Raw genomic sequence first — 11,290 nt, forward strand, 5'->3', positions numbered from 1 at the left:
TATGTTTTTCCTTGAGATATACTAAGTCCACGGGATGTTCTTATTTGTGAAATAAAATGTTCCATTTTCTTTGAAGATAAAAAGATATGTTCCATTATTTGGGCCTTCCAGTTCTCGTAGAAGGGGCCCGTTCGAACCCGGCAGCGCGCAGCAGCACGGGACAACTCGTCCTCCTCCCTCTTCCTCACTCGTTTTTCGGCTCTCCCCATTGCCCAATCCCCCGACCAATCCCCGCCCAAAACCCTCGCATCCGCCCTCCATGGCGCCGCCACCGTAGCTGATCTCAGACGCCGTGGACGAGGTCCTCCTCCGCCTGCCGCCAGACGACCCCGCGGGCCTCCTGCGCGCCTCCGTCGTCTGCAAGTCCTGGCTCCGCACCCTCACCGAGCCCGCCTTCTTCCGCCGCTACCGCGACCTCCACGGGACGCCCCTCGTGCTCGGCTTCCTCCACAACCCGGTAAATCGCAGCCTCGCTCGCTTCATCCCCACCACGGCGTTCCGTCCGCTCGCCGCCACCGACCACCGCACCTCCGTCGTGCTCGATTTCCGCCACGGCCGCGCCCTCCTCTACGACTACAGATCCTCAGAATTCGTCGTCTGGGATCCCATCACTGGCCGCGAGCGTCGGATCCCCGACGATTTGCCCGAGTGCTACAGCGAGCACGCGGTGCTCTGCGCCGCGGGCCCTGGCTGCGACCACAGCGCCTGCAGCGATGGGACGTTCCTCATGGCCTCAGCGGGCGTGGAGTACATAGACTTGGTGCAGGCGGATGCTTGCTTCTACTCGTCTGAGACTGGTGTTAGGAGAGGACCGGACGGCATCTATCTCGATGGCAAGGGATACAACCTACATGAGGATCAGCCCGCAGTGCTTGTTGGGGGCGCGCTCTACTTCCTCTGCATCTATGGCGCCCTGCTGAGGTACGATGTTCTGGGTACACATGACCTGTCAGTGATCAAGCCGCCTCCCGGCAAGTTTCTTGGAAGCAGCACCATCTAGAGATAAGAATAGAAGCTCTCCTTCCGGCTCCTCAGCGATTTGGGCTTCCTGGCCGTTGGATCGGGTGGCTTGATCGGATCTGGGCCGTCGGATCGACCCCTGGAACGACCTCGTCCGTCGGATAAAAAAAGTTACTGCTGGAATGAATAGTTACCGTCTCATTCGTGCCACCACGCGTAATTTCGGTGCCCACTTGAGGGCACTTTCGTCATTTCACGAACAGACGTATAAAAAGGGGTGGCTCCCGTGGATAGAAGACCTAGCCATCGCTCGCACTCGCCCCGCCCACCTCCTCCTGTTCCTCCCGCCTCGCCTCACTCTCCCTCCAAACCCCGCCTCCCTGTACACGCCGCCATCATCTCCTTCGTCCGGCCGGCGACCCATGCCGCGCCCGTCTGCTCCGCCCGCGCTCGCGCCGCCCCCTCTCCTGTTCCTCCTGCCTCATCTCTCTCTCTCTCCCTCCTAACCCTAACCCATGCCCACTTTCCTGTGCCGCCACCGGCCATGCTGCTCTGGGTCGCGCGCCGCCGCGTTGCTCCGCTCCACGACGCTCCCCCGAGCCTCCTCCCTGTCCTCCAGGCCCACTCTCCCGCACAGCTCGCCCGCTCCTTCCTCCCAGTGACCACGGCGGCGCATCAGCGGCCGGTCCACCGCGGGCTGCTTCTCCACCACCATGCACCTGCCCCGCGTATGCTTCTTCTCTCCCAGGAGTGGGCCGCAGCCATGGAGAGCGGCCAGAGGAGCATGGACGGCCATCCCCTGCCTCCTCTCCAGCACGTGGTGAGCTGCCCGCCTGGCCCTCTCTACCCCCAAATCTATATGTACATCCACTGATTGACTGAAACTGGTTTGGATATTCAGTTTCCTCTGTTTGATTCATTAAATTACTTTTTGATTCAGGCAAACTCAAGTTACTGACTTACTACATAGTTGAAGAGACCACATTACATGTCAATGGTACTCGTGCAAGCGTGGCTCCCTCCTCCAGTTGCTCATCGCCCTCATCTTCCCCATTAGAAATCTACTACCTAGGAGTACATGGAACATTGGTTCTACGTTCTACCTCAGTTGCGCTTTTTTATTAGAAATCAAGAGGCCTGTTTATTATTTTCATTGATGGGGAAAGCTTTGCAGCTGTAGAACATAGTATGATTTAGCACTTCCGAGCAGTCAAGGGAGTTAGGTAGCATAAATCACATCTTTCATGAATTGACGTGCATCACTTTGGAGCGGGGTGGCTAATAAATCAGGTAGTGATGCTGCCTGATATTGTTCTGTACACTCCTGCATCATTAAGTTTTCCAGGCAACAACAGCATAATGCTGATAACGAAAGGATAGGTGTAGGTTCAGACAGCTTAGGGTATAGAGAAGTTGCTTTCAGGGTTGTAGTTGGAACATGGGACCATTGTTTGATATTGTGTCGTCGTCGAGTGGAAAATTTGATATTGGTCACAGCCAAACAGAAAAAGGCACCACATGTCCTTGTAATAGATGATCTATGTATTCAATTGGCTGATGCAATAAGCTGCTTCCTGGTTGATCTTAAATTAGTCAATCGATGGTAGTGAACTGGCAGCGACGAATTGGATTGGTTTGATATATGGATCCATGTGTACTTGCTGATCTTTGACTAGCCAGTGCCAGTCCTTTCTGATGTTTCCAGGTCCCATGCGCTTTCGTTGAAATTTGTAGGAGATAATTTGATTTATTATAGAAGTACAACGGCTGCTGTTGGATCCCATGCCTGAAGGCTGAGTGAATTTGAATATATATATTTGTCTTCTAGGCTTTTAATTGACTCTGATGAAGTAGTAGTACAGTCCAGTCTGAAATTTTTGGTAAATATGCTCTCTGAAAGTTGGATCTTTACTACTGTCAAGTCTGATTTGTCAATGAAAACCAGTAACTACTGAAGTCAAAATTCAGTAAGCTTTGTCAATGTCAAAATTGTCGAAACTATTCTTACCAGGCCCACAAAACTTTAGCTGGGCTCTACCCATTTACGGGAGAAGTGCAACAGGCAAGGATACAAAGTGAGATCGGATTGACATTGAAAACCAGTAACTACTGAAGTCAAAATTCAGTAAGCTTTGTCAATGTCAAAATTGTCGAAACTATTCTTACCAGGCCCACAAAACATTAGCTGGGCTCTACCCATTTACGGGAGAAGTGCAACAGGCAAGGATACAAAGTGAGAGTGCTCAGTTTTCCCCTTTCCATGGTGCCACGCCTCGATCTGCTGCTCCCAGCCACAGCAACCTCTAATCGATCGAGGAACGAGTCCTGTGGACGTTGATCAATCTTCGACCGTGTTCGGTAAGTTATCAGCTCCCATCCATTCCTTTCTCTCTCGCTCTCTTCCAAGATCTGTGGCACTTCTACGAACATGTCATGACAAGTAGGCACAATACATGGGCGTTCAGAGCACCCTCGGCTTCCATCCGGTCGAGTATGGAGGTTTTCTTTGTCCTCGCAGCATGCACTCTCCAGTCTCCTCTCACCCCTCCCCTACCCTTCCTGGTTCCCTTCCGCTTTCTCTTATCCATGATGCCTTTGCTTCCACACTGTTGTTGTCGCCGCATATAAGAAAATGAATACACATGTATGTTTTTGTTCATGTTCAGAAATACAGATGTGGTTATAGCTGCTATACTGATTACCATATATTCCTGAAAAATAGATAATGAAAATCAGCTTATTGCTTTACCCCAGTCTCATAGAGAAACTTATTGCAGTATACATGTGTACTTTCGATTATAATACAATATTAGTTGAGTCTGATCTTTTATGCCATATAGAATTTGTTATTTCAAACACAGAATAACAGTCCATATATGTTGTTCAAATTTATTGCGGACAATTATTATTTTTGACGATTGATTACAGATAAATTATTCCTAAACAAGCATGAAAACAAATATTAATATGGTTTCGCTCTTCCTAGGGCACTTGCAGCAACCACATTATAAAAGGATCGACGAGGAGCGATCTGCTATGCATCAGTGGCGATGAAGGTAAAATTCGAATATATCCTCCTACAGTACTTTTGTATTACCTGTGATGGACGTCACAGATCACCTATTTTAACTCTGGCAAGTACCCGATGATATATGATGCCACCAACTCTTGTGATGTACCGTGTAAACTACCGTGTGATCACCTATTCTGACTCTGATGATTAGATAGACTCAATGCAAGGTGGTTTTGCTTCTTTCTACAAATTTCATATATTTTTTCTCTTGCATATACCCTGCTAAGCAAATAACTAATTATGGTTGCATGATAAAATCATGGAAAAGGAAGTTAAACAGGATAATTATCGTTGTTGCGAAGTGGATAAACAGAAAAGATGTGTTGTGTATATGCCATATTTTCCTTCTCTGGATTTCAAGGTTGTGCCATATAGAACAGCTATAAACCTACAATGTCTAGCTTCTCCCTTATACATGAGAGCTAATTCTTGCTATTTATTTGCTACCCCGGTTGATTGCGAGAGCGTGTGATATGATGATGGCATGAGGAATGGAGAGCTGTAATTTCTAACGGTTGAATTTCACATTTGTACTCTTAAAACTTGTGGTTAGTAAAGCAAGCTACTTTGTTCTATTTATTTCAAACATATCTATTATTCACTAAGGCTCCTGCCTACTTTCATACTGACGTTGTGTCTAAAACTGAGCCTCCTCTTAACTCTCTCTGTAGTAAATGAAGCCCAGAGGTGGAGGGATTTGGATGTTGCAAAGTTTACCAGTATTACTATTTAAATATCATGAACCTTATTGTGCATAAAAAATGACAGAAAATAGGACTACTTCAGAGTACACATTTTAAATTTACCTGTATTATCATGTAAATATTTATTTTATTAAGAGTTTGAATTTTTAGGAGAACACCTCATGTTCAACCACTTTCATTTCCCTTCATTCTTAGTTTCTTACTAATGGTCGCTCGATGGTGCTAATTGGCTTATGTGGTTATAGATGGTGAGTATTACAGTATTAGGAAGGCTCGCATCACCATTATTTTAAGGAAGTTTAATCCATGTATGTTTTGGCCATGTAATTTGAAATTCTTAGCTGCATGGAAGTGGTACCTTTTAGTTCTTTGTGCTGCTTACAAAAATAATCATCATTGGGCTGTAAATTTGACTGCACAACCTAAGCTGATTTTCGGTATTTTTCTTCTTGGTAAGCTTTCAGTTATATTGGCAAAAAAATTGATTGAAGGTTTCAAATATATTACACCGGAACTATTTCAATATTGCTATTGAAATTTTCCTTGTGGAAGTACTTGGAAGGAAGATTCTTGCCTAGTTCAACTTTAATATTCTTGAAGGACACATCAAAGATATCTGGATGCTGCAAATTTATATGAGTTACACATGGTAGACAAGGTTAATGTCCAGATATTGTGTAGTCTTTGCCCCTTCTCTAGAAGGGGTATATGCTCGAAAATTGTATTATCTTTTGTCCAGACTCAAATTTTATATGGCTGCTTGATCTTTGGTTAGAATTTATTCCCGGTGATCGTGTCTCACTAAGTTACCTCTGTTGAAATTGAAAAATGTATGAATGCAAAAATGGTTTATCAAATCCATGCTGATTGCAAGACATGCTTGTATTTAAAAAGCAATCATCTTTTCACATATACAAAACTTTGTAAGCTTTGAGTTGCTGGTTTTGGAACCGCTTCTGTTTTTGTTTTACTGTACTCCTCTCGATACAGATGCTACTTCGAACTCTCAAGTTTCTATTTTTGTTGCATAGTTCACCGTTTGCAGACCAGTTGTTTGGCTGTCCTTTTAATCAAAACTTCTGTTATGTTTGGAGGCGAGTCTGCATTGGTCTCATCCTGATGGAATTCATTACATGGTGGGAATGTTAAGAGCGGGGACCTTATATTTAGAAACAGCAAGGTGATCCATTTGTTGGTTTGTGCACACCTTCCTGTTAGGTTGTTTTCAGAAATTATTGGCAGTGATGATCTGAAAAATCCCGGATGTTTTAAATTGTCTAAACTCTTCAGCCTATGTGTGCCTGCTGTCTTTGCTTGTTTGCTCCTTTAGCTTGAAGAAGCGCTGCACTTGACTGGCGAGCTCGCTGAGAAAGAAAAGTTGTCACAGCGTGATGAAAAGATCGATGCATGCAAAAAGGTATTCATTATTCCTTTACCTGTCGTCTCATCTCTTACTGAAATCTCATCTCTCTTACTGAAATTGCAGAACTGTTGTGCGCATTGCGATGTTTCTTTTTTCGTAATCGCGATCTGGCAGGTCTAAACCATATCTATTCCTGGGCAAGAAGGGCACGAAGTAACACTTTGTCCTAGGTATATGCATTTACTATTGACCCTCATTTTCCTCATTTTCCGATCGATCTGTTTCTTTTTAAGACCTTCGCCATCTCGCACAAGATCCTGCCTCATTAATTCTTACATTGTTTCAGGATAGTATCTTTTGGTGATTTAGGCGCCTTTTGGAAAATATAGATATCTGTTACATGTGTTGGAGGTTTGCAGCTTATACATGCATGCCCTGAATCTGGTTCCTCGAGGTGAAATGGTTGGTCGAAAGCATGTGTACAACTTCCTTCAAAGAGCTTCTGCACCTCGTGTTTCAGTTTTGGTCACGTTTATATCCCTGTGTAGAAGGTCGCAGAGCCTTGGTACCCCTTGTATGTTCTGTTGAAAGAAGTTGTCATATATAACGATTGATTAACAGGACGAAGATTCTCCGCCGCTGTTTGGAGGACGTCAGACCTGGGAGCAGAGGGAGGAAAGCTTTAAATTGAACGCTACCATGAAGGTAATTGCTTCATTTTGGTTAATTACCAGAGAGTGATAAATGTCGTAAAACCAATTATGTTTCCGTTTATGATAAGCTGGTGGCCGACGAGCTCACGCCCAAAGCGCGATGAACCACATACATTTTATACCCCTATTTTCTTGGCAAAAATACATTTTACTTCCTCTGAATTTAAATAGTATATTCTTGGGAATGAGATGTAATTTTAGGACAATTACTTTTCAGCATTTTATTTTATCCTGAAACTATTGATCTCTCTTTCTCCCTCTCTCTCTCTCTCCATCTACATATATCACACCAGCTGTTCCAGGTAGAGTAGTAGTGGCCACAAAATTTTACTGAAATAATCATGCGAGATTAACAGCGAACAAAATTCTCATAGGAGGATAGAATGTGGGTATATATATATTTTAATATTGGTGTCAGATATGTTTACTCAGATGATCCAAGAATTGAATAAACCACATTTGTTAGTGGAGGTAGCATCAGAACTCACAAGCAGTCAACTAGCTTATGTTAATGTTATATACCTATGCCATTTATTTAGGGTGCTTAGAGAGTGAACAATACCCTGCCTAAAAAACCAAGAAAATATGATATGGTTTGGTTTTAGTCTAGCAACTGCCAGTTTAACAAACCATGGATACTAACGAGGTGTCAGTATATAAATAAAATTACTAACATGTATCAGATATTATTCCAAGTGAATGTTTGTAGACCATCATTGCCTTGGTCAAAAATGTTTTGTCTGCTTATGAACTGATAAAGCCAAAAAAGAATGTGTGCTGCTGTTAAGAATCCAGCCATAGTTAGGTGAGCCAAATAGGAGCTGTTAGCCTGTTACAGAAAAATGTCCTTGTATTTCCTCTCATGCGACTGGCCAATTTTGTGTGTTTGTTTCATGCCCCAGAGTCGACATTTATATGTGGTTCCTTGTGTCTTTGTTTCATGTTTATTTTGAGTTTTCCTTGGTGGCCTTAAATCCAGCGTATCATTGATTTCATATTGAATAAATGTCTGCAGTCTCAGTTTGCTCCTCTTCATCTCGAGTCGCTGGTCCACTGCTTCTCTGGTTTTATAAAAAAGTTAGATATTGTTATTTTCCTACCTCATTGGTACTTATAGCCTTATAGGAGGCTGATTCATAAACTGGCTAATAAGCAAGACTTAAATGTAGATGATTATCCTTTGCCACTCTTTAGTAATATAACTGATTTTGTTTTTCATTTTCTGTTCATGGAAAAGACGTCTGTGTGGGCGTGTGTGTTGCCATTCAATTAGGATTTAAAGTTAGGGTCTCCTCTGATTTATTTACATACGTATCTTCCACTACCTAATCTTTCCCCGTCTTACATGCCATATATAATGCGGTTTGTCTCTGAGACACTATGAGATGATGCAGCTAATTAACTGTACTTCTACTTGCATGGACCAGCATTACCTTTGAAACCGAATCAAGTTCACAATAGATGTAACATATATTACCTATGTTGGGATGAGGCGGTGCGTGGCTATTCTCAAACTCTAATACACTCGTTTGTTTTGTTTAAGCGAATGGTAATGATGCAACTAATTAACTGTACTTCTACTTGTATGAACCAGCATTACATTTGAAACTGAATCAAGTTAACAGTAGATGTAAAGGAATTTTTTTCTGTCATGTTGTTTGTCAAAATGGTGCATGACACATATCATGCTCATTGATATGCACGTGGTTACAGTTACTATACTGATTACAAAATCACCCAGGCTTTGTCATGAAAAATATAAGATAACAAAAAACAGTTGGTTACTTCTCTCCGATTTCACATGGATAGTTGGATTTTTTGGTACATGTGTAGTTTTAGTTCTAACGTAACTTTGATTGACTCCATGGTTGTTCGCACACTGTTGGATGCTTAGTTCAGTTAAAAATATAATGTCGTATGAGTATAAGTAAGAATACTAACGAGCTTTCACTCATGCTAGGGCTGCAGTAACAACTAAGCATCCGATATATAATAACATCATGAAAGGGGCACGAAGCGGCGATCCAATATACACCGGCGATGAAGGTATATTTGTATACAATATGTATATGGTACCATCATCTCAGGCTTCCTCAGACTTCCTGTTTGACCTTTATGCATGTTCATATAATGATGTGATTCGACATGCTGATTGCCTTTTTATCCACTGATTTTCCTTTTCTCTCGTTTTATGATTAAATTTTCAGGAAAATACCACTGTATGATTATATAGGTTTAACTCCATTACACATTCTTTGCTTTTTCAAGTGCATGCTATGGTTCATATAGTAACTCCATTTCTTTATATTTCACTTTGTCAAGTGCATCCTATGGTTCAGAGTAAAATTCAGTGATGTTCTCACCTTATAATTTTATTTTGTGTAATTGTAGGAAGTGGGGATGGACATTCATGGATCTGTCGTCCCTGATTTGCTTTGGGGAGGTATAATCTTTCATAATATGTTGTTAACATATCTCTGGAATAAGTTCTTATATTCAGTACATATAGTTTGGCTGATTATCTTTTAGGGGCCTTCTTTGGAAAGGCTTCCACAGACTGTTTGAATTACTGCCTTATTAGGTTAAATAGAATTTGAACATGTGACTTTATCTTAGTGTCAACCATACAAAGGAATTATTGACCTATTCTTAATGATATATAGAGGAGTAGGCAGTAGTGCATGGTAATAATAAAATAAGTGTCATGTGTGTGTGCAGGACACATGCCCATCATTCATAATGATTTGCAGCAGTCTTAGAAGAAAATTTCCCATTGCTTTCATCCCCTTTTGAGTGTTAATTGCAAAGTTCATCTGTTATTGAAAGGAAACTGTACACATCTTTGTTTCAGGGCTCTATCTCCCTACTTTTATGACAGAATGGTGTGGCTTCGTATACAATAAATGTTCTCTACTTTTGCAGCCCATGTATTACTATTGACAGGGTTTGTCTACACTTATCTTTAAGGCTACAACTTGGAGTCTCATGGGTGTGTGAAGATGATCTAGGGCATTGCTTTGTTAGGGTTTAACTTATGTACAAGAATTGCATGTTCTTTCATGTGTAATATATTGTGGTTTTTCTACTCAACATCACCTGGACCATGTATCACTGCAACCTGCTCTATGGTTTGGATCTGAGCACTAGACCATGGTGCTGGACAGGGCACGACGCCCTAAGACCGCTCTTTGAAATTCCAGTATACTTAGATAGATCGAAGTGAAAGTTGAGGACCAACATGTATGTTGTATCGTGGATGTCCCCGTTCATAGCATTGTTTTATGAAATGCACTAACACTCCGAGCAGGTTGTTCTGAGTATATTTGTATATTTGTTAAACAAGTATGCTTTGGTATGAAATTTGCCAATGTTGTGTGATGAACCTTGATGTTTAGTACTGAATCACTAGTAAGTGTTTACTAACATCCTTTTTGAGATGTTACCTTTGTAGTGAAGTTGTTTTTGGTATAACTTTAGCCTATGTTGGATAGTTGCCTTGCTTATATATGGATGTGTTGCAAACTTTGTTTCAGATTAGGACATTGCTCTCTCATGTTCGTGCACTTAGTACTGAACTTAATGGAAGTGGTTACCTTTCGTGGTCACGTGACTTGATGTCTTTTATTAGAAGTGAATGTTTCTTCTTTTATTTTGTTGTCCTATTTGAATACGTATGGTAAACCATGATTATACTTGCTTGACCACATCGTTAGGTCCGGCACCCTCGCGCCAAGGCGCACTGCCGATCTAGTTGTGATGAGGGCGGAGAACGGTGGGCTTGGATTGGCCTCCTTTGGTCGTGACGTGCTCCACCTGTGGTCAGCTGAGACGGGTCCTGACGGAGATGTCAAGTGGGCGCAGATGAACCACATCCATCTCGGGAAGCTGATGCCTTTCAAGAGCCCAGCACGTTTGATTGGATTTGCCGAAGACATCAATGCCGTTTTTGTGAGCTCAGATGACCATGGCATCTTCACTGTTGAGCTCAAGTCATTGCTGACGAAGAAGGTGTGCGAGATGGGCAAGGTCAAGGATTTTTTTTCCTTACGTCTGCTACTACACTCCAGCTGGTACAACTTCTACATCCTCATCTTTGTTTGGTTAATTGTGATGTGTGAGTGTGACTATTCTGTCAGGCGTCTAGTAATACTTCTGTTAGTGCATAAAGTTAAACGAAATATTATAAAAGTAAACCTAGATTTTAATTTAGAGACACACGGAAGGCATATATGCCATTGTGACAACGAATGCATGCCTAGTAGATTGTTTGTCTAGTGCCACCATCTGTATATTTACACCCTAAATGCAATGTAAACTTTCCGAACTTGTCAGTGGATCTTCCAGCACATGTAAGCTTGATTGTTGATCTACAACATGGTTATGCACTATGTTTTATGTTATACCTCAAAAATAGCCACTCTAGTAATACTTCAGTTAGGGCAGCAGTAATTACAAAATGTTAGACAAGTAACCTTTT

The 11,290-nt window shown here is 42.2% G+C and overlaps 1 long non-coding RNA gene across 20 annotated transcripts in view; it reads left to right on the top strand.

The window, feature by feature from the left end:
• The first annotated feature begins 1,275 nt into the window (after nucleotides 1–1,275).
• The window catches only part of LOC119322358, an 11,143-nt gene continuing 1,128 nt past the window's right edge, over nucleotides 1,276–11,290 (top strand). The window contains exons 1-10 of one of the 20 annotated variants that reach the window (XR_005155547.1): nucleotides 1,276–1,780; nucleotides 1,901–3,318; nucleotides 3,947–5,917; nucleotides 6,068–6,154; nucleotides 6,224–6,330; nucleotides 6,447–6,651; nucleotides 6,722–6,805; nucleotides 8,774–8,859; nucleotides 9,205–9,256; nucleotides 9,665–10,025. This is a non-coding gene — a long non-coding RNA (uncharacterized LOC119322358). Of the gene's footprint in view, nucleotides 1,781–1,900; nucleotides 3,319–3,946; nucleotides 6,155–6,223; nucleotides 6,331–6,446; nucleotides 6,806–8,773; nucleotides 8,860–9,204; nucleotides 9,257–9,664; nucleotides 10,026–10,526; nucleotides 10,884–11,290 lie in introns of those variants that run through there. The other 19 variants (XR_005155549.1, XR_005155552.1, XR_005155554.1 and 16 more) reach the window with 19 other exon arrangements.

This window comes from Triticum dicoccoides, chromosome 6B, assembly GCF_002162155.2.
Source record: "Triticum dicoccoides isolate Atlit2015 ecotype Zavitan chromosome 6B, WEW_v2.0, whole genome shotgun sequence".
Lineage (NCBI taxonomy): Eukaryota > Viridiplantae > Streptophyta > Magnoliopsida > Poales > Poaceae > Triticum > Triticum dicoccoides.